The sequence below is a fragment of the Silurus meridionalis genome, chromosome 3, assembly GCF_014805685.1.
Source record: "Silurus meridionalis isolate SWU-2019-XX chromosome 3, ASM1480568v1, whole genome shotgun sequence".
Taxonomy (NCBI): Eukaryota; Metazoa; Chordata; class Actinopteri; order Siluriformes; family Siluridae; genus Silurus; species Silurus meridionalis.
In genome coordinates this window covers 32,376,143-32,397,761 of record NC_060886.1, presented here as the reverse complement: position 1 = coordinate 32,397,761, position 21,619 = coordinate 32,376,143, and the positions used below count along the sequence as shown (strand labels likewise).

General features: G+C 38.2%; 5 non-coding genes across 5 annotated transcripts; 2 read left to right on the top strand and 3 right to left on the bottom strand.

The window, feature by feature from the left end:
* Window positions 1–1,686: 1,686 nt before the first annotated feature.
* trnal-cag lies at window positions 1,687–1,769 on the top strand. The gene has a single exon. It is a non-coding gene; the product is annotated as a tRNA-Leu (tRNA).
* A 2,347-nt stretch (window positions 1,770–4,116) lies between these two features.
* On the top strand, window positions 4,117–4,198 carry trnas-uga. The gene has a single exon. It is a non-coding gene; the product is annotated as a tRNA-Ser (tRNA).
* A 4,989-nt stretch (window positions 4,199–9,187) lies between these two features.
* On the bottom strand, window positions 9,188–9,260 carry trnak-uuu. Its single transcript has one exon. It is a non-coding gene; the product is annotated as a tRNA-Lys (tRNA).
* Window positions 9,261–16,358: 7,098 nt separating this feature from the next.
* Window positions 16,359–16,469, bottom strand: trnal-caa. The gene is made up of 2 exons: window positions 16,432–16,469; window positions 16,359–16,404 (listed from the first exon to the last, which is right to left on the bottom strand). It is a non-coding gene; the product is annotated as a tRNA-Leu (tRNA).
* Window positions 16,470–18,436: 1,967 nt separating this feature from the next.
* On the bottom strand, window positions 18,437–18,518 carry trnal-uag. Its single transcript has one exon. It is a non-coding gene; the product is annotated as a tRNA-Leu (tRNA).
* Window positions 18,519–21,619: the final 3,101 nt, after the last annotated feature.

Genomic DNA, 21,619 nt, shown 5'->3' with positions numbered 1-21,619 from the left:
AGCTGGACCTGGCAGATGTGCAGAGCATCCCAACAACCACAGTTAAGGAAATAATGCCAAATCTTATTTGGTTTTGATGGATAACAGAAATATAATTAGACTTTGATGAAATAACATTGGAGAAAAAAATCATGTGTTATCAGAGAGTCAATGGAGAAAAACAGCATTTATCAACAATCCCCAGCTACAAAGAGGACAAAAGTGTTTGCTCCGACATCCAACAGGTGATTGTTTCCACCACAGTAGGTATATGAAGTAAAATAAAACTCCACATAGCTGGTATTGTTTACATTTTTCATGATTAACAGTTTAATTGTCTTGGCTAAAATGTAATACAGATGTACTCATTACTCAGTGGTGGAATGGATTACTCACTATTTATTTATTTAATTATTTATTATTATTTATACTTGACCGGACTACACTCTTTAACTGCTGTTTTTTGCATCTTTTACTGTATTATACTGTTTACATGCTGTTTTTTGCACCTTTGACTGCTGCTGTTTTTGCATCTTTTACTGTATTATACTGTTTACATGCTGTGTTTTTGCACCTTTGACTGCTGCTGTTTTTGCATCTTTTACTGTATTATACTGTTTACATGCTGTGTTTTTGCACCTTTGACTGCTGCTGTTTTTGCATCTTTTACTGTATTATACTGTTTACATGCTGTGTTTTTGCACCTTTGACTGCTGCTGTTTTTGCATCTTTTACTGTATTATACTGTTTACATGCTGTGTTTTTGCACCTTTGACTGCTGCTGTTTTTGCATCTTTTACTGTATTATACTGTTTACATGCTGTGTTTTTGCACCTTTGACTGCTGCTGTTTTTGCATCTTTTACTGTATTATACTGTTTACATGCTGTGTTTTTGCACCTTTGACTGCTGCTGTTTTTGCATCTTTTACTGTATTATACTGTTTACATGCTGTGTTTTTGCACCTTTGACTGCTGCTGTTTTTGCATCTTTTACTGTATTATACTGTTTACATGCTGTGTTTTTGCACCTTTGACTGCTGCTGTTTTTGCATCTTTTACTGTATTATACTGTTTACATGCTGTTTTTTGCACCTTTGACTGCTGCTGTTTTTTGCACTACATTGTTCTGTTTATATTCACTCGGAAATTGTTTATCCAGTTCTCCTCGCACAGTACTGTATAATCAAAGTATACAGTAGGTTTACTGGTCGGCGCTATATTGGGTTTTGTGTTGTCTTGTGTTGTCTGTCTGCACTGTTTTTGTCTGCACTGTTTTTGTCTGCACTGTTTTTGTCTGCACTGTTTTTGTCTGCACTGTTTTTGTCTGCACTGTTTGCACTAGGTTGCTGTTTAGTGTAGCACCAGGGTTCCGGGGGAACGTTGTCTCGTTGACTTGACTCGACTTGCTTAAATGTGATTAGCAGAGAGGTGGACATCGATTAAGATCACATATAAGGATAAGTATCGCTTCAGAGTGAAGAAAATTAAAACCTCTTTCAAAATCCTTTCACTTCAAGATCTGCATGTGGTCAGTACATGGTTGAAGAGAAGAAATGCTGGAACACAGGTCTTTAACACTGCAGCAGCACGTTTTGAAGTTAACCTTGTAGATAATTAAACCGCAAACGAAATACGTCTTCTACATTTGCGTGTTCGCCATATGACCTAGACATGGTCACCAAGGCAAGAGGCAGGAAACCCTGACTGTCAGGATGGCCGAGTGGTCTAAGGCGCTGTGTTCAGGTCGCAGTCTCCTCTGGAGGCGTGGGTTCGAATCCCACTTCTGACAGATGGGCATCCTTGTTAGTCAGTTTTTTTTTAACTGAGCCCATGCAGCGGAGACTTGTTGAGTTGATACTGGTTGCTGGACTCTTCCTTTTGGCCTTTATTAGCAGCTGCTCTATCTTTCATTGTCCAATGTGGAGACTTTGAATTTGTCCAAAGTGTAGTCTGTCTCATCAAATAAACATTAGTACATTATAACCCTCCTATAACATGTTACCAAACTTTGTCAATTTGCTCTAGCTGAAAAAAAGATAACTCTGCAAATAGTGACTAAGATGTATTCACAATTCAAGTTTCAGTGACACCTCAAATAATGTCACAGTCAAAGTATGTTTGAACTAATGATATTTGCATGGGAGGATCATGGCAATATCTTTTGGGTTCAAACAAAGACGACTATTGTCAGAGCCATTGGTTGGTCAAAATGAACACCATAAAGGATGCTTACCACAGTGAGACTAAACCATAATTTGCTAATGTATGGGTAAGACTTGTAAAGCATGTGGAAATGTCAAAACCCGTACTCTGTGCAAGAAAAAAAATCTCATAAAATTTTGACGTCAAGGGAAGATTCAAACAAGCTTTGGATTATCCCACCACCAAGAATCAGCCAGCCGTTGGCTTTTTAACGACTGAACAGGGGCTTGAACCCTGGACCCTCAGATTAGAGGGGATTTCAGTCAGCATCAGGGGGTAATTTTGCTGGTGTCGGCATAAAGACTAACAGCAGTGTGTAAGAGCAGTGTCTCTGTTGTGTTACAGCTCCATCACCACTTTAATCTCATAAGGAGCGTGAGACTGAGAGGAACCACCACATCCAGAGTCCACCCACATCCAGCTCAAGTTCCAGCTGTGGAGGAGAAACCAGTAAAGTTTAAAATCCAGTTAAAGCTTCTTCAGCATCTGTGAGTAAATTACAGATCTACAAGGACACTACATAACACACACACACACACACACACACACACACACACACACACACACACATTATATTTAGTAGTTATAATTGGGGATTATTTTAGTAATCGAGTTTTCTACCAATTACTCCATCGTTTATTTGAGTAATTGGATATAAGACGGTCTCTTAAAATGAACAAGTAATTTGTTTCCTTTTTAGACAAACATTTTTATTGCTTAAATTGCACTCTGTGAAAACTAAACCCATTTAGAGCACTCAATTGGCATATTACATCAAAATGCAAATACAAATACATAAATAAAAAATTATAAATGAACTCTGACTTTTTCTCGTAAACATCCAACATTTCTGGTGCCTCCACTGGTAACCATGTTGTGGGTCTGAAGTTAACTTGGAAAAAAACTTGTAATTGGAAAATTTTTATGTACGTCTTAATAAGGACGACCAGATTCGGCGTTGTTCGTCAGAAAGGTGTCACCAAGATGAATAGAAACCTTTGGCATCTCAGTGCACCAGTGCAAAAGCTTTTTATTGCCCAATGTGGGGAAGGAATCAAATACGCTGAGATTAAGAATCTCACGCTCTACACCGAGCACATCATTTAATTCTCCACGTCACATGGACTTCATGCAAAACACACGCCAGCTACTGACTGGCAGTTTAAGAATAACCAGAGCCGAATGTGGTTTATCCAAAAAACTAAAGGAGACTCCAAAGACAGGTCTCTGTGCCGCAATCGATTACTGCAATGGCCTGTTATCCATAATGTCAGTAGTTCAAACCCATCCAGACCTGTGGTGGCTTAAGTTAAACTCTAAAGTGCTGCTGAGCTTCATGATCATCTCTACTGAACATAAGCGGAGGACTGAGTGATTGTTGCTGGCAGGTGGTGCGTCTGGGAAAAATGCTTTGAGGGTTTGTTCTTGAGTCAGTGCAGTTCGGAAGGTGTTTGCAAAAATGATGTTTGAGGTCTGATTTTCCGACTGAGAGCTCGCCGTCCTGTTCCGCAAAAGTGAGGTTTTTAACGTGCTGACACGTGTAGTTACGTTCCTGTTGAAAAACGATATATAAAATATAAAAGACAATATCTGCTGCTGTGATGGCCCGAGAGGTAAAGGCATTAGACTCGAAATCTAATGGGGTTTTAGCTCTCAGTAAATGTGTTGTATAAACCCACATATTGCTAAGGGTACAATGAAGTTCAAGAGGAAGTGAACCCTGTATAGCAATTATGTTGGAAACTGGATTATCTGCACTTCTTTTGTGCTTAAAAAATTGTGCTGTCCTCAGCAGGAAAACTCAATGGGACTCAAACTGTCTTGTGTTTAATGGTGAGAAAAGTGCCAAAGTCTGTCAGAGACACTTTCAATTCTAAATGTTTATTTTTAGATGAAATTGTAGACAAGACAAGACGTCAGCAAACTTCATCACTGCTGCGATGGCCGAGTGGTTAAGGCGTTGGACTTGAAATCCAATGGGGTTTCCCCACGCAGGTTCAAATCCTGCTCACAGCGTTTCATCAATTCCTGTCATTTAAAAAGATCTTCATATGTCATTATCATCATCATTATTATGCTTAAGTTCATAATATACAATATGTGTCTTTACAGCCTGGTAGTCAAAGTTCATCTCCTTCAGCCAGTCCTTCATCTGCATCCAGACCTGCTGTTTCTTCCAGTTCTGCTCCTTTAACCATTTCTTCCTGGTGTTTTGAGTCACTCAGAGACTTGATATTATTTTACCATTTATTTTGTGGATTTACTACTATTATAATCTATAGTTATTTATCATTAGGTTGTTGTTTCAGACCCAATTAGGATCATTTTTTAATCTTTGTACTTGATTATATCTATTGTTAAATAACCTTTATTAATATATACATTGATTTGTAATATTGTAGCATTTTCAGTAATTAAAAATAAAATGTTTTATTGTTTATAGAACAGTGACTCGTGAATTATTCTGTGAACCTGCTGAACCCATTATCATCCTCATTATTATTATTATTATTATTATTATTATTATTATTATTAAGTAGAATATAAATATAAAAGATAAATACAGAACATGTCCCATATAATGAAAAAGAGACTTTTGTTAAAAAAAGTGTTAAAGGTTAAATAAGTACATTAACAAAAGAAATAAACATGCATTTTATGCACTTTATTGGAATTTCCAGTAAAAAAAATCAGTCAAATCACAAAGATATTAATGAACATGAGTGACAAGTGATGTATTTTTATTCACATCATCAGTATTTGTGTGCACTATTGAGGGATTCGAACCAGCGTCATTCACATCAGAGATTCTCTCTGGGAAGCACATAAGGCAGTTTGCTATAAAATATATACATCAATCTGCCAACAACCATAAGAAATGTGCAAGACATGTTTCCATTACCTTTTCTTTTTTCTTCCATTTTCAATTTTTCTTTCTCTTTTTCCTGTTTTTCCTTCTTTCCCTTCTTTTCCCTCTTCCCACCCCTTAACAGACTATTGATCCCAGCTTCACACAGCTCACATCCTCAACTCTCAGTCTCACACTGCCCTCTAGCGGCACTATCCGGACGTGCTTTATGCTCCATTCTGTACTAATGTGACTTCTGTTTGTGTTTTTTAGCAGTGATTCTCAATCTTTTTCTGCCATTTACCACTTCAGAGGGGTGGATTTTTAAACCCACTTGTCCTCTGTCACCTCAAAAAAGGATAATGAAATAATTCAAGTTGAAAAATGTCTAATTTATTAAACTAACCAATTCTAAATGATCATCAACTAGCATCAAAAACAAAAATAGAGAAAAGAAAGGTGTAATTGTGTTATCACTTTGCCTTTCTGTCACTTTGCAATCTGTGTAAAATAGAGCAAATGCATTTCATACATCTTTTAACAACTGAGTTGTAGACTTGATACTGTCACTCTCAAGTCATGTTTAATATTGAGATGAGATCTGTATTTGATTTTCAGTTTAGCAACATCTAAAAAGTTTCAGAGATAAGATGTGGCAAAAGGAACAGGATAACACAAACCACAATTATATTTTCTTTAAAGCTGAATTTTTGGTTTATTGCTCCTACCATCTACCTTTTTTTGTCTGCTTGTGCTGAATTACCTGTTTGTTTGTTTTTGTGATCAATATCACACATTTATCCATTGAATAGATTTTCACAACATTGTTTGTGCTGCTTTGTGTGTATGAACTTTATTCATAGTGAAATTCATTAATGAAGAACAAATAAATAAATAAATCCTGCCGTTCATTGCGCCCCACCTGTCATATCTTTATTCTCCACTAGAGGGCCCACACTTTGAGAACCACTGAGCTAGGCTAACTAGCCGGCTAACTAATCTTAGCTTTAATAGTCTTCATCCTCAGTCTAAATATTCTACATATAGTGAGTTATAAACACAATATAAGTGTCTGTCGAATGTATTTGGTTTTGGTCAACTTTCAATTAAATATTCTAAGAAACTAGTTAACACAAAAACAGCGCTAGCAAACCCGGCTAGCATGAGGCTAATGATGATGTCTCCTACACCATTATCCGAAAGGTCCATTTCTGCTCACTGCAACATTTCTGGAAATATTATCTCTCATTTTGTTCTTTATTTTTTAGTCAAATTTAGACTAAATGGAGCTCTTTACTGATGTGGTGTGGAAAAGTCATGTGTCCCAATACATTTGGTCACACAGTGTAGATCAGATGCAGGATGTAGAATCACTGAAAGCATTTTAAATGGGATTCATTGGTCTGTTTTGTGTACATGCAGGATTCAGGAGCATTTTTATTTTTTATCATATTGATATTTAAAGTTAGTTTTGTATTAAACTTGTTCAAACCTGGAAGCCTTTTTCTAAGACGCACCACCCAGTAACAGTCACTCGTTCCTCCACTTGCTCTCAGCTCAGGTTGGTGTGCAGCACGGCAGCACTTGGTGTCTAACAAAAGCCACTATCACGTCCCTGGGGGGCCTCGAACCACCAACCTTTCAGTTAACAGCCAAACACGCTGACCGATTGCACCACAGAGACATTGGCATTGTCTTTTTTGGTAATTTTGAAAGCTACATTGGCACATAAACATTAAAAAAATAAAACCTGTGTCTCTGATTGTATTATTCCCCATTCTACTGGATCCACTGCAGTTTACTGGGTGGCACCTAAAACATCAGATCCTGGGAGATGCACAGGCTAAAACTCAGAAACACACACACACACACACACACACACACACACACACACACACACACACACACACAAAAACCCTCACCACAACCGATAAATCAAACCACATACAGAAAATAAACTCCTGAAATGTTTAATCAGATTTATTAATAATAACAAAAATACAAATGCAATACCTGTGCCTTCTTTGCTAAAATATACATAATTTTGAAATATTATTTGTACCTTTGTGTGTTTGCATCTATTATATTTTATTATTTGACATCTTTGTAGTTTTTCCGGTAATCAAAAATAAAATGTTTTATTGTTCATATAACAGTGACTCGTGAATTATTCTGTAAACCCACAGCATCTTCTGTGTTGCCTGTCCAGAGTAAAAACAACCCTATGTATTCACAATTCAAGTTTCAGTGACACGTCAAATAATGTCACAGTTAAAGTATGTTTAAACCAATGATATTTGCATGGGAGGATCATGGGAATATCTTTTGGGTTCAAACAAAGACGACTATTGTCAGAGCCATTTGTTGGTCAAAATTAACACCATAAAGGATGCTTACCACAGTGAGACTAAAGCATTATATACTCATGTATGGGTAGGATAGGAAAACATCTGGAATGTCAGAGGAAGAGTCATGGCATTTTGACATCAAGGGAAGATTCAGACAAACTTTTGATTTTCCACCAATAAGAACCAACAACCATTAGCTTTTAACACCTGCCGTTCATTGCGCCCACCTGTCATATCTTTATTCTCCACTAGAGGGCCCACACTTTGAGAACCACTGAGCTAGGCTAACTAGCCGGCTAACTAATCTTAGCTTTAATAGTCTTCATCCTCAGTCTAAATATTCTACATTTAGTGAGTTATAAACACAATATAAGTGTCTGATGAATGTATTTGGTTTTGGTCAACTTTCAATTAAATATTCTAAGAAACTAGCTAACACAAAAACAGCACTAGCAAACCCGGCTAGCATGAGGCTAATGATGATGTCTCCTACACCATTAGCCGAAAGGTCCATTTCTGCTCACTGCAACATTTCTGGAAATATTATCTCTCATTTTGTTCTTTATTTTTTAGTCAAATTTAGACTAAATGGAGCTCTTTACTGATGTGGTGTGGAAAAGTCATGTGTCCCAATACATTTGGTCACACAGTGTAGATCAGACGCAGGATGTAGAATCACTGAAAGCATTTTAAATGGGATTCATTGGTCTGTTTTGTGTACATGCAGGATTCAGGAGCATTTTAATTTTTTATCATATTGATATTTAAAGTTAGTTTTGTATTAAACTTGTTCAAACCTGGAAGCCTTTTTCTAAGACGCACCACCCAGTAACAGTCACTCGTTCCTCCACTTGCTCTCAGCTCAGGTTGGTGTGCAGCACGGCAGCACTTGGTGTCTAACAAAAGCCACTATCACGTCCCTGGGGGGCCTCGAACCACCAACCTTTCAGTTAACAGCCAAACACGCTGACCGATTGCACCACAGAGACATTGGCATTGTCTTTTTTGGTAATTTTGAAAGCTACATTGGCACATAAACATTAAAAATAAACCTGTGTCTCTGATTGTATTATTCCCCATTCTACTGGATCCACTGCAGTTTACTGGGTGGCTCCTAAAACATCAGATCCTGGGAGATGCACAGGCTAAAACTCAGACACACACACACAAAAACCCTCACCACAACCGATAGTTCAAACCACATACAGAAAATAAACTCCTGAAATGTTTAATCAGATTTATTAATAATAACAAAAATACAAATGCAATACCTGTGCCTTCTTTGCTAAAATATACATAATTTTGAAATATTATTTGTACCTTTGTGTGTTTGCATCTATTATATTTTATTATTTGACATCTTTGTAGTTTTTCCGGTAATCAAAAATAAAATGTTTTATTGTTCATATAACAGTGACTCGTGAATTATTCTGTAAACCCACAGCATCTTCTGTGTTGCCTGTCCAGAGTAAAAACAACCCAATGTATTCACAATTCAAGTTTCAGTGACACGTCAAATGATGTCACTGTTAAAGTATGTTTAAACCAATGTTATTTGCATGGGAGGATCATGGGAATATCTTTCGGGTTCAAACAGACGACTATTGTCACAGCCATTTGTTGGTCAAAATGAACACCATAAAGGATGCTTACCACAGTGAGACTAAAGCATTATATACTCATGTATGGGTAGGATAGGAAAACATCTGGAATGTCAGAGGAAGAGTCATGGCATTTTGACATCAAGGGAAGATTCAGACAAACTTTTGATTTTCCACCAATAAGAACCAACAACCATTAGCTTTTTAACACCTGAACAGGGACTTGAACCCTGGACCCTCAGATTAAAAGTCTGATGCTCTACCGACTGAGCTATCCAGGCTCTGCTCACATGTCTGCTGTTGCGACACCTAGCCTCAATAAAATACTTGTCTTTGTGCAAAAAAACAAACTTGAAAACAAACTTGAAAACAAACTTGAAAACAAACTTGAAAACAAACTTGAAAACAAACTTAACATTTCATCACAGAACAAATGACTGACACTAAGTTCATTATTTCACTGTATGGTGTAACAGATTGTTTCCTGTACATATGAAAACTAACTCCTGAATCTTAATTACACCAACAATCAGGAACTTTAAAAGCGGAAAATGTCAGAGCCTGCAACGTGACCATCAGACTCCATTTGTCATTACAACCATGACGAGAAACATGCAAAGCCAACTCTGTGCCATGAGACGGGTTCATGCAGCAACTCTGACCTTTTGGCACAACGTTAGCGCATCTGACTCCAGATCCGAACATTGTGTGTTCAAATCACGTTGAGGTCATGGTTGCAGCGCTCTTGCTTTGTGGCCTCTTTTAGCAGCTGTTCTATCTTTGATTGTCTAATGTGGAGACTGAATTTGTCCAAAGTGGAGTCTGTCTCATCAAATTAACATTACTATATTATAACTCTCCTATAACATGTTACCAAGCTTTGTCAGGTTTGACTCACTAAAGGACTTGGAGGAGATGAACTGAGATGATCAGTCAAAGGGAAATTAAAATGTATCTTTATTTTAAACGAGAGAGAGAGAGAGAGAGAGAGAGAGAGAGAGAGAGAGAGAGAGAGAGAGAGAGAGAGAGAGAGAGAGAGAGAGAGAGAGAGAGAGAGAGAGAGAGAGAGAGAGAGAGAGAGAGAGAGAGAGAGAGAGAGAGAGAGAGAGAGAGAGAGAGAGAGAGAGAGAGAGAGAGAGAGAGAGAGAGAGAGAGAGAGAGAGAGAGAGAGAGAGAGAGAGAGAGAGAGAGAGAGAGAGAGAGAGAGAGAGAGAGAGAGAGAGAGAGAGAGAGAGAGAGAGAGAGAGAGAGAGAGAGAGAGAGAGAGAGAGAGAGAGAGAGAGAGAGAGAGAGAGAGAGAGAGAGAGAGAGAGAGAGAGAGAGAGAGAGAGAGAGAGAGAGAGAGAGAGAGAGAGAGAGAGAGAGAGAGAGAGAGAGAGAGAGAGAGAGAGAGAGAGAGAGAGAGAGAGAGAGAGAGAGAGAGAGAGAGAGAGAGAGAGAGAGAGAGAGAGAGAGAGAGAGAGAGAGAGAGAGAGAGAGAGAGAGAGAGAGAGAGAGAGAGAGAGAGAGAGAGAGAGAGAGAGAGAGAGAGAGAGAGAGAGAGAGAGAGAGAGAGAGAGAGAGAGAGAGAGAGAGAGAGAGAGAGAGAGAGAGAGAGAGAGAGAGAGAGAGAGAGAGAGAGAGAGAGAGAGAGAGAGAGAGAGAGAGAGAGAGAGAGAGAGAGAGAGAGAGAGAGAGAGAGAGAGAGAGAGAGAGAGAGAGAGAGAGAGAGAGAGAGAGAGAGAGAGAGAGAGAGAGAGAGAGAGAGAGAGAGAGAGAGAGAGAGAGAGAGAGAGAGAGAGAGAGAGAGAGAGAGAGAGAGAGAGAGAGAGAGAGAGAGAGAGAGAGAGAGAGAGAGAGAGAGAGAGAGAGAGAGAGAGAGAGAGAGAGAGAGAGAGAGAGAGAGAGAGAGAGAGAGAGAGAGAGAGAGAGAGAGAGAGAGAGAGAGAGAGAGAGAGAGAGAGAGAGAGAGAGAGAGAGAGAGAGAGAGAGAGAGAGAGAGAGAGAGAGAGAGAGAGAGAGAGAGAGAGAGAGAGAGAGAGAGAGAGAGAGAGAGAGAGAGAGAGAGAGAGAGAGAGAGAGAGAGAGAGAGAGAGAGAGAGAGAGAGAGAGAGAGAGAGAGAGAGAGAGAGAGAGAGAGAGAGAGAGAGAGAGAGAGAGAGAGAGAGAGAGAGAGAGAGAGAGAGAGAGAGAGAGAGAGAGAGAGAGAGAGAGAGAGAGAGAGAGAGAGAGAGAGAGAGAGAGAGAGAGAGAGAGAGAGAGAGAGAGAGAGAGAGAGAGAGAGAGAGAGAGAGAGAGAGAGAGAGAGAGAGAGAGAGAGAGAGAGAGAGAGAGAGAGAGAGAGAGAGAGAGAGAGAGAGAGAGAGAGAGAGAGAGAGAGAGAGAGAGAGAGAGAGAGAGAGAGAGAGAGAGAGAGAGAGAGAGAGAGAGAGAGAGAGAGAGAGAGAGAGAGAGAGAGAGAGAGAGAGAGAGAGAGAGAGAGAGAGAGAGAGAGAGAGAGAGAGAGAGAGAGAGAGAGAGAGAGAGAGAGAGAGAGAGAGAGAGAGAGAGAGAGAGAGAGAGAGAGAGAGAGAGAGAGAGAGAGAGAGAGAGAGAGAGAGAGAGAGAGAGAGAGAGAGAGAGAGAGAGAGAGAGAGAGAGAGAGAGAGAGAGAGAGAGAGAGAGAGAGAGAGAGAGAGAGAGAGAGAGAGAGAGAGAGAGAGAGAGAGAGAGAGAGAGAGAGAGAGAGAGAGAGAGAGAGAGAGAGAGAGAGAGAGAGAGAGAGAGAGAGAGAGAGAGAGAGAGAGAGAGAGAGAGAGAGAGAGAGAGAGAGAGAGAGAGAGAGAGAGAGAGAGAGAGAGAGAGAGAGAGAGAGAGAGAGAGAGAGAGAGAGAGAGAGAGAGAGAGAGAGAGAGAGAGAGAGAGAGAGAGAGAGAGAGAGAGAGAGAGAGAGAGAGAGAGAGAGAGAGAGAGAGAGAGAGAGAGAGAGAGAGAGAGAGAGAGAGAGAGAGAGAGAGAGAGAGAGAGAGAGAGAGAGAGAGAGAGAGAGAGAGAGAGAGAGAGAGAGAGAGAGAGAGAGAGAGAGAGAGAGAGAGAGAGAGAGAGAGAGAGAGAGAGAGAGAGAGAGAGAGAGAGAGAGAGAGAGAGAGAGAGAGAGAGAGAGAGAGAGAGAGAGAGAGAGAGAGAGAGAGAGAGAGAGAGAGAGAGAGAGAGAGAGAGAGAGAGAGAGAGAGAGAGAGAGAGAGAGAGAGAGAGAGAGAGAGAGAGAGAGAGAGAGAGAGAGAGAGAGAGAGAGAGAGAGAGAGAGAGAGAGAGAGAGAGAGAGAGAGAGAGAGAGAGAGAGAGAGAGAGAGAGAGAGAGAGAGAGAGAGAGAGAGAGAGAGAGAGAGAGAGAGAGAGAGAGAGAGAGAGAGAGAGAGAGAGAGAGAGAGAGAGAGAGAGAGAGAGAGAGAGAGAGAGAGAGAGAGAGAGAGAGAGAGAGAGAGAGAGAGAGAGAGAGAGAGAGAGAGAGAGAGAGAGAGAGAGAGAGAGAGAGAGAGAGAGAGAGAGAGAGAGAGAGAGAGAGAGAGAGAGAGAGAGAGAGAGAGAGAGAGAGAGAGAGAGAGAGAGAGAGAGAGAGAGAGAGAGAGAGAGAGAGAGAGAGAGAGAGAGAGAGAGAGAGAGAGAGAGAGAGAGAGAGAGAGAGAGAGAGAGAGAGAGAGAGAGAGAGAGAGAGAGAGAGAGAGAGAGAGAGAAGCGGAAAACCGGAAGATCCAAAACCGAACCCGAAACCAAAACGAGGGACAGACATTAGATATTGCCTTTACTGACCTCATTCTTTTCGTTGGTTTCACTTGTTTGTCTTTTTCTTTTCTTTTATCTTTATTCTGTTCTTTTCTTCATGCTATCATTATTCTTTTTCAATCTTCAAAAATGTGCTCCTTATTTTCATCTATTTTATCATTTATCCAGACAAAAAGTTTGTATAAAACTTCTAAAAGTTGCTAAGTAACACCGTGACATCATTGTGCAATCACGTCATTTCGTCGTTGAAGTGCAAGACTGCGTCTTTATGTTACAAAGTATATAGAAAATGTAGTACAGTAAAACCCCATTGTACAAACAACCTATAGTACGAGCAAACGGAGATACGAGCGACCTTGCTCGCAAAATTTTACCCTATTTCACTAGCAAATTTCGAAGGCACGAGCAAACCCATGCTGCAGGTTCCCCGTTTTCGGCGGAGTGAAGCATCAGTCGCTTAGATGATGACGTATCACTCGGTCACTCTCGTTGTTCAGTGCAGCAAAACATAACTTTTTTGTGTTATATTTTTATTTCACTAGAAATCTTGAAAATGTCTCCCAGAAAATCAGTGATGGTGCTGCGAAAACAAAAGTAAATAGAATCACCATGGAAACTGAGAAGGTTACGAGCATTGTGCGCATCTCACACTCGCAATCAACCACTACCACATGAGTAAGTGTTCAATTATGTTTACATTACGGTAATGTGCAGTGTATTTGTTTGTTAAAATAGGCTACAAATACTTTTTAAGTGCAGAAATAAGCGATCGAATGATCTCGGAACGGATTAAATCGCTTTTACATTCATTCTTATAGAGAAAATCGGTTCGAACGTACGAGCAAATGGACCTACGAACAATTTTCAAGAACGAATTATGCTTGTAGAACGGGGTTTTACTGTACAGAGTCTCTGTATTTTTTGAGCAGCGCTGCAGCGCCCCCTGTCACCAAACAGGTGAACATTTCAATTCAATTCAATTCAATTCATTTTTATTTGTATAGCGCTTTTAACAATGAACATTGTCTCAAAGCAGCTTTACACAGATAATGTGGTGATTAAACGTAAATATGTTAATATGTTACTTCCCAAGGAAGAACAATCAATCAATCAGTGTATCGTTCAAGGCTGGTCAGGGAACATTGATGGATACAGATAAGACACTATACAGTGCATTTGAAGAAAACATTCACTTGTTTTAAGGTCAGTGTTACTCTGATATAATTTTCTTTTTTTTTTAGAACGATCACAAAAACACTGAATTTTCTCAAATTGTCGGGTAATCTCAGCAAAAATATAATTATAAATATTGTTTGTATGTGTTATGTTCAAAAATAGATTAAATAAAAAAAGATGCATATGACATACATATTAGGTCTAAACATCAAGCATCGATTTTAGATGCATCTTCAATGGAATGAATTTGTGTAGGCAGAACACAACATTAAAAAGTAACTACATACCTGTTTTTACTAACGAGCCTTACTCCCTTTCCACTTGATCTCCTGAACACACAACATATGTCCTTTCTCCTCTCCATCAGATCAGCTACCTCTCCCTTTACCAGTAATAGTGATTGGGACCGGCACTAAGAGTGCACTGGCTTGTGCAACCCTATTGGCTGGGTTTTTCCTATCGATCTGTCTAATTTATATATCCATCTGCCTGACAATAAAGTTACTGTCAGAAGTGGGATTTGAACCCACACCTCCATGTGGAGACCAGAACACTCAGTTTCCTGGAAGGTACAGAACCTTGAGTCTGGTACCTTTCAAATCCTATCTACCATGCTGTCTGTCTATCTATCTATCTATATATTTTTATAGCTGAGCAAAAAAGACATGATAAAGACTGAAAACAGGTTTGATTTGCTAAAGGACTTGGAGGAGATGAACTGAGATGATCAGTCAAAGGAAATTAAAATGTATCTTTATTTTAAAACTGTTATGGATTATAAATTAATATCCTTCTAAAAGTTGCTAAGTAACACCGTGACATCATTGTGCAATCACGTCATTTCGTCGTTGAAGTGCAAGACTGCGTCTTTATGTTACAAAGTATATAGAAAATGTAGTACAGTAAAACCCCATTGTACAAACAACCTATAGTACGAGCAAACGGAAATACGAGCGACCTTGCTCGCAAAATTTTACCCTATTTCACTAGCAAATTTCGAAGGCACGAGCAAACCCATGCTGCAGGTTCCCCGTTTTCGGCGGAGTGAAGCATCAGTCGCTTAGATGATGACGTATCACTCGGTCACTCTCGTTGTTCAGTGCAGCAAAACATAACTTTTTTGTGTTATATTTTTATTTCACTAGAAATCTTGAAAAATGTCTCCCCAGAAAATCAGTGATGGTGCTGCGAAAACAAAAGTAAATAGAATTACCATTGAAACCGAGAAGGTTACGAGCATTGTGCGCATCTCACACTCGCAATCAACCACTACCACATGAGTAAGTGTTCAATTATGTTTACATTACGGTAATGTGCAGTGTATTTGTTTGTTAAAATAGGCTACAAATACTTTTTAAGTGCAGAAATAAGCGATCGAATGATCTCGAACGGATTAAATCGCTTTTACATTCATTCTTATAGAGAAAATCGGTTCGAACGTACGAGCAAATGGACCTACGAACAATTTTCAAGAACGAATTATGCTTGTAGAACGGGGTTTTACTGTACAGAGTCTCTGTATTTTTTGAGCAGCGCTGCAGCGCCCCCTGTCACCAAACAGGTGAACACTTCAATTAAATTCAATTCAATTCAATTCAATTCAATTCAATTCAATTCAATTCAATTCAATTCAATTCATTTTTATTTGTATAGCGCTTTTAACAATGAACATTGTCTCAAAGCAGCTTTACACAGATAATGTGGTGATTAAACGTAAATATGTTAATATGTTACTTCCCAAGGAAGAACAATCAATCAATCAGTTTATCGTTTAAGGCTGGTCAGGGAACATTGATGGATACAGATAAGACACTATATAGTGCTTTTGAAGAAAACATTCACTTGTTTTAAGGTCAGTGTTACTCTGATATAATTTTCTTTTTTTAGAACGATCACAAAAACACTGAATTTTCTCAAATTGTCGGGTAATCTCAGCAAAAATATAATTATAAATATTGTTTGTATGTGTTATGTTCAAAAATAGATTAAATAAAAAAAGATGCATATGACATACATATTAGGTCTAAACATCAAGCATCGATTTTAGATGCATCTTCAATGGAATGAATTTGTGTAGGCAGAACACAACATTAAAAAGTAACTACATACCTGTTTTTACTAACGAGCCTTACTCCCTTTCCACTTGATCTCCTGAACACACAACATATGTCCCTTTCTCCTCTCCATCATATCAGCTACCTCTCTCCCTTTACCAGTAATAGTGATTGGGACCGGCACTAAGAGTGCACTGGCTTGTGCAACCCTATTGGCTGGGTTTTTCCTATCGATCTGTCTAATTTATATATCCATCTTCCTGCTAGTCTGTATTAACAGTTTTTTTCTGGCTGTTTTTCCCACTATTTGGTAACCATCTACTTGTTTATTCTGTATGTCTGTGTTTGAAATACAAAGGGGAATAATTATTTCATTATTGTTTTGATTTCTAATGAAAATAAAGTTACTGTCAGAAGTGGGATTTGAACCCACACCTCCATGTGGAGACCAGAACACTCAGTTTCCTGGAAGGTATTGAACCTTGAGTCTGGCGCCTTAGACCGCTCGGCCATCCTGACATACAAGTGTTTCTTATCCCCTCAGTGGCTGAAAACTATTTTACAAATTTCTGTCTACTTGTTTGTCTTATCTATCCTTCTTTTTGTGTTTCTTATCTATCTACGTCAGTCTTTTCTTTTTTTCTGTCTGAATGCATATATATGCCTGCTCATCTTTCCTATCAATCTATTGATCTGTCTAATTTATATATCCATCTGCCTGACAATAAAGTTACTGTCAGAAGTGGGATTTGAACCCACACCTCCATGTGGAGACCAGAACACTCAGTTTCCTGGAATGTATTGAACCTTGAGTCTGGTACCTTTCAAATCCTATCTACCATGCTGTCTGTCTATCTATCTATCTATCTATCTATCTATCTATCTATCTATCTATCTATCTATCTATCTATCTATCTATCTATCTATATATTTTTATAGCTGAGCAAAAAAAGACATGGTGAATAAACGTGTGTTGCACTGGAGGATTAATTTCGCCTCTTTTATATTTATTTATTTATTTATTTATTTATTTATTTATTTATTTATTTATTTATTTATTTATTTATTTATTTATTTATTTATATTTTAATTAAAAATGATCAAACAGAAATGTTTTATACAAAAAAAATAATTAAAAATTGTGTTACATAATAAATGTATGCAGGCTGAACAACAACCATATAGAACACAAGCAGAGAAAAGATGATGATCAGGAATGTCTCTGTTCTCAGTCATGTTTACATCACTGACTCCCTCTGTCTCATTCATGTTAACCCCAAACTCTTGTTGCCTTCTGACTGCTTATTGTTGACTTCATAAAACTAGTCTACATCTGTGGTGTGTGAGAGCCAAACAGAAAAATTGCCATTGGTTTCTCTTTGATGCACGCAAGCCACAGTGGCCTTAAGGCAGAACCTTGTGTAGTCATGGTTAAGTGGGTAAGGTGACGGATTTGAAATCCGTTGGGGTTTTCCTGCACCATGTTAAAATCTTGCCTACGTTTGTGATCTTCGTTTCTTACACATTTCCCACAGCTTGTTCTGCCAGAACACAGCTCTTTAACACTGCAGCAGAACTATTTTAAGTCAACCCTGTAGATAATTAAACCGCAAACAAAATACGTCTGCTACATTTGCGTGTTCAAGTCTTCTGTTGCTTGTTTGATACTGAAATATTTTGGCAAAATTTCACTGAATATCGAAGACTCATCCAAATGCTTGAGCATGTCTTTGGACAAAAATAGTTGAAACCTCGCTGTGACACACCAGTCTAGCTTTCATTTGACATCACTGGCTTGAACACTTGTTTTGTTATCATGATAGCTAAGCATGGTCTCTTATTTGAACAGAATCTGGTTCCAGGAATGGCACAAAAGTGTGCAGCTGTGTGGCTAAATCTGTGTGTAAATAAAGTGCAAAGGAAAAGAATGCAATGTCTTATCTGCTAGTATCCTCAGATTCTTTATTTTATCATTTCTATAGTGGCATTTTATCTTAATAATTCAATTAGGAGATGGATCATTGATTAACCATGACACTCTTATTTACAGCGTTTGTGAAAGAAAAAGTGTCACATAAAAGTAAATCAGTGTATTGCATAATGTGAACAAGTGAAAAGGACAGATTTCACAACAATGCTGTACAGAGTACACTGATCTGCATAATCCAGTCCTTTATTGTTTTCTGAAAATAAGCTTAGTATGTGTGTTTTGGACCTATCTGGTTGTTCGGAGAAATAAATACAAATCATTACTTTTTGACTAAAAAAGGCTAAACTTGACAAACTAAAAGAAAAACTGTGTGCAGTGCAGGATAACCTTTGTATTCTATTTGACAAGAGCTCGTGAGACTGTTTAACATAGAGCTAAAACGAGCACCTTTTGACTAGCATTTACAGCGACCCTCGATCTCGACGGATCTAGGCTTTGGACCCGCTGATTAAATTCTGCAGTATTTACGGAAGGAGATTTGACCAAATTTATAAAGTGGCAGCGGTGGGATTCGAACCCACGCCTCCAAAGAGACTGGAGCCTAAATCCAGCGCCTTAGACCACTCGGCCACGCTACCTTTTAAGCTCTGAGATAGGACTGCCAGCTTGTGGAGGAGATGCTGTTGCGGCATGCACAAAACACGCTTAACAAAAGACTTTTGTTTGAGAACAAAGTGATACAAAAACACACAACAGAATTGGCAGTCCATTGCATTTCCCTCTGATTGTCAACAATCATCCACATATAATAACAGGATTCAGACGCAAGTTTTTTTGCCACTGTCGTTTTGCCACAGCTGCGACGATCTATTCCAATTCTATTTTAATTTGCATCTGTAAAAATAGCCTTATGTCTGATAAAATATTCTTAGTTCTGCAACTTTATTGTATAAGTTTTCCTTTATATTCCTCCATATACTGTCTTCTTTTAAATCTTTAAACGTGCGCAACCAATATTCATTTGCAACAGGTCTCTTAAAAACAGCGTCTCTAAAAAGGCAATACGACATTTTCACAGAACATGTTTTAAAAGCAAACAATTTTCCTCCAAGACTCACATTCACATCTTTTTATTCTTTGCCATCTTCCATGTTTTCAATTCTTTTTAGCCATTCTTGAGGTATAGAGTTCTTGGTTACATCATATTTATTTTCTATTTCTTGTCTGCTAAAATCCTCCTTTGCCTCCTCCATTATGTCCACAATGTATTGTGTTGGTAAAAACCCCTCTTTGAATTCATATAAAACATCTCTTACTTTCATAATACCCACATCCCACCATTTCTTAAAGAATATCTCTTTCCCCTGATTTAAAATGCCATTGTTTAAGAATAAAGGCTGATTTAAAATGTTCTCTCTTCCTTGTGGATTAAAATGTACATGAGATAAAAATGTGCCCCAGGCCCTCAAGAGTTCTTTATAAAAGTTTGGCAACCCCTCCGTCATTCAATTCTTTGTTTTCATCCACAGTATTTTGTCTCCACATTTAAAGTTGCTGCACTTATTTAAGAAAAAACCCATTGTTGCTTTCCATGTCGCCTTGTTTTCTTCATCCATGTATTTTATTTTATCATTTTCACCCTCAGACTGTTTTTTCTTTGTTCCACATCCATTAACTCCAGTCCTCCCTTCTCTATTGCTGCTATTAAGGTGTTGTATGCAATTCTTGCGGGTTTCCCTTCCCATAAAAAATCTAAAAAAACATTTTTTCAGCCTTTTTTCTGCCCACAACGGCATAGATGATGTGTATAAAATGTACCATAGTTTAGAAATCATTAAGACGTTAAGAACTAAAACTTTCCCTTTTAGTGTTAATGTTCTCATTTTCCAAAATATCAACCTCCTTTCAATCCCTCCTAATATTTCCTCCCACATTGTTTCTTTAGCTTTCTTTTCATCCCTCCCCATTAAAACTCCTAAAATCTTTATTTCTTTTGCTTCCATAAAAGTAAAATGCTCCGTTAAAACCGCCGCCCTTCCGAATCTCATGTACACCGTTTCATCCTTGTCTTATTGATCTGGTTATTTTAAAACACTGTGTTAAAAACACATTACATTTAATTTTTGTTACTGCACCTTTGTATAAGATCCTAATCCATTTAATAAAATGTTCTCCAAACCCAAACCTCTTTAAAATGTCAAATAAGAAATTATGTTCCACCCTGTCAAATGCTTTCTCAAAGTCTAAACTGATAATAAAACCATCTTTATTCTGCTCACACATGTATCTTATCATATCTTTTATACTAATTGTTGTGTCTGCTATATCTCTACCCTTTACACCGTACACTTGTTTAGTTTTAATTATGCTCAGCATTACTTCCTTCAGTCTGTTGGCTAAGATTTTGGATAAAATCTTAAAATCAGTATTCAGCATAGTGATTGGTCTGTAGTTTTTAAGATCTGTTTTCTCCCTTTTTCTTGTATATCAATTTTATTAAGCCCATTCCCATTCTTTGATTCAACTCTCCTTTCTTAAAAATATCCACATATACTTCTTTCAAAATACAAGTTAAAATGTCTTGAATAACTATATATATCTTGAATAACTCAGGATACTAGCGAAACAGATGTTGCATTTTTTTCCCTTTTGCACTTTATTTATACACAGATTTAGCCACACAGTTGCACAATTTTGTGCCATTCCTGGAACCAGATCCTGTTTAAATGAGAGATCATGCTCAGCTATCATGATAACAAAACAAGTGTTCAAGCCAGTGATGTCAAATGGACTATTTTTGTCTAAAGACATGCTCAAGCATTTGGATGAGTCTTTATTATACAGTGACATTTAGCCAAAATCTTTCAGTATCAAAAAAGCAACAGAAGACTTCAAACAGAGTCAACATGTTAAATAGTTTTCTCTCATGTTTTTTCTGAACTGAAGTCTCTTCCACATGGGAAAATTGACCAAGAAGGTACACCCCTATCTGAAGTGCAATTCAAACCCACACCTCCAGAGGAGACTGCAACCTGAACGCAGCTCCTTAAAAAGCTCAGCCATCCTGACAGCCAGGCTTTGACTTTTCTTGCATGTCTAGGTCATATGGTGAACATGCAACAGTAGCAGATGTATTTCGTTCGCGGTTTAATTATTTACGGTTTTGACTTCAAAAGTGCTGCTGATCCACTCAGCCATGTTTACGGAAGGTTTTCCCGATTCTGCACATCCATCAAAAACATTTGTTTTACTGATGCGCCAAATCTCAAATCAGAATAATTTTTTTCTCATAACACCAAAACAAACATAAATTACTGTCTTTTTTGATCGAACAGAGCAACACATCATTCAAATATGTAAAGGCTCTACTTTTTTTTGTACACAATAATAATAACAACAAAATGCTGTGCTTTTGTAAAGTAAAGAAAACAGATAGGGGGCGCTTTCTGCCATCTCTGTCATCTCTCTTCACATTTAGAACAGCGATTAAATATTTGAATCGACTGACAGCCCTAATATTAATATGATGTGAGGTCCAGTTACCAGTGTGACACTGAAACAAGTAAAACAAAGCCTTTACTACTAATTAAGTACATGTCAAAGCCCAAACTTCTTCACTGTAACTTCAGTAAAAAAAGTATAGTCAGAACTTCAACTTTTACCAGAGTCTTTTAAAACATGAATATCTGTACTTCTACTTAAGTGAAGGATGTGTGTACTTTTGCCGCCTCTGCAAGCA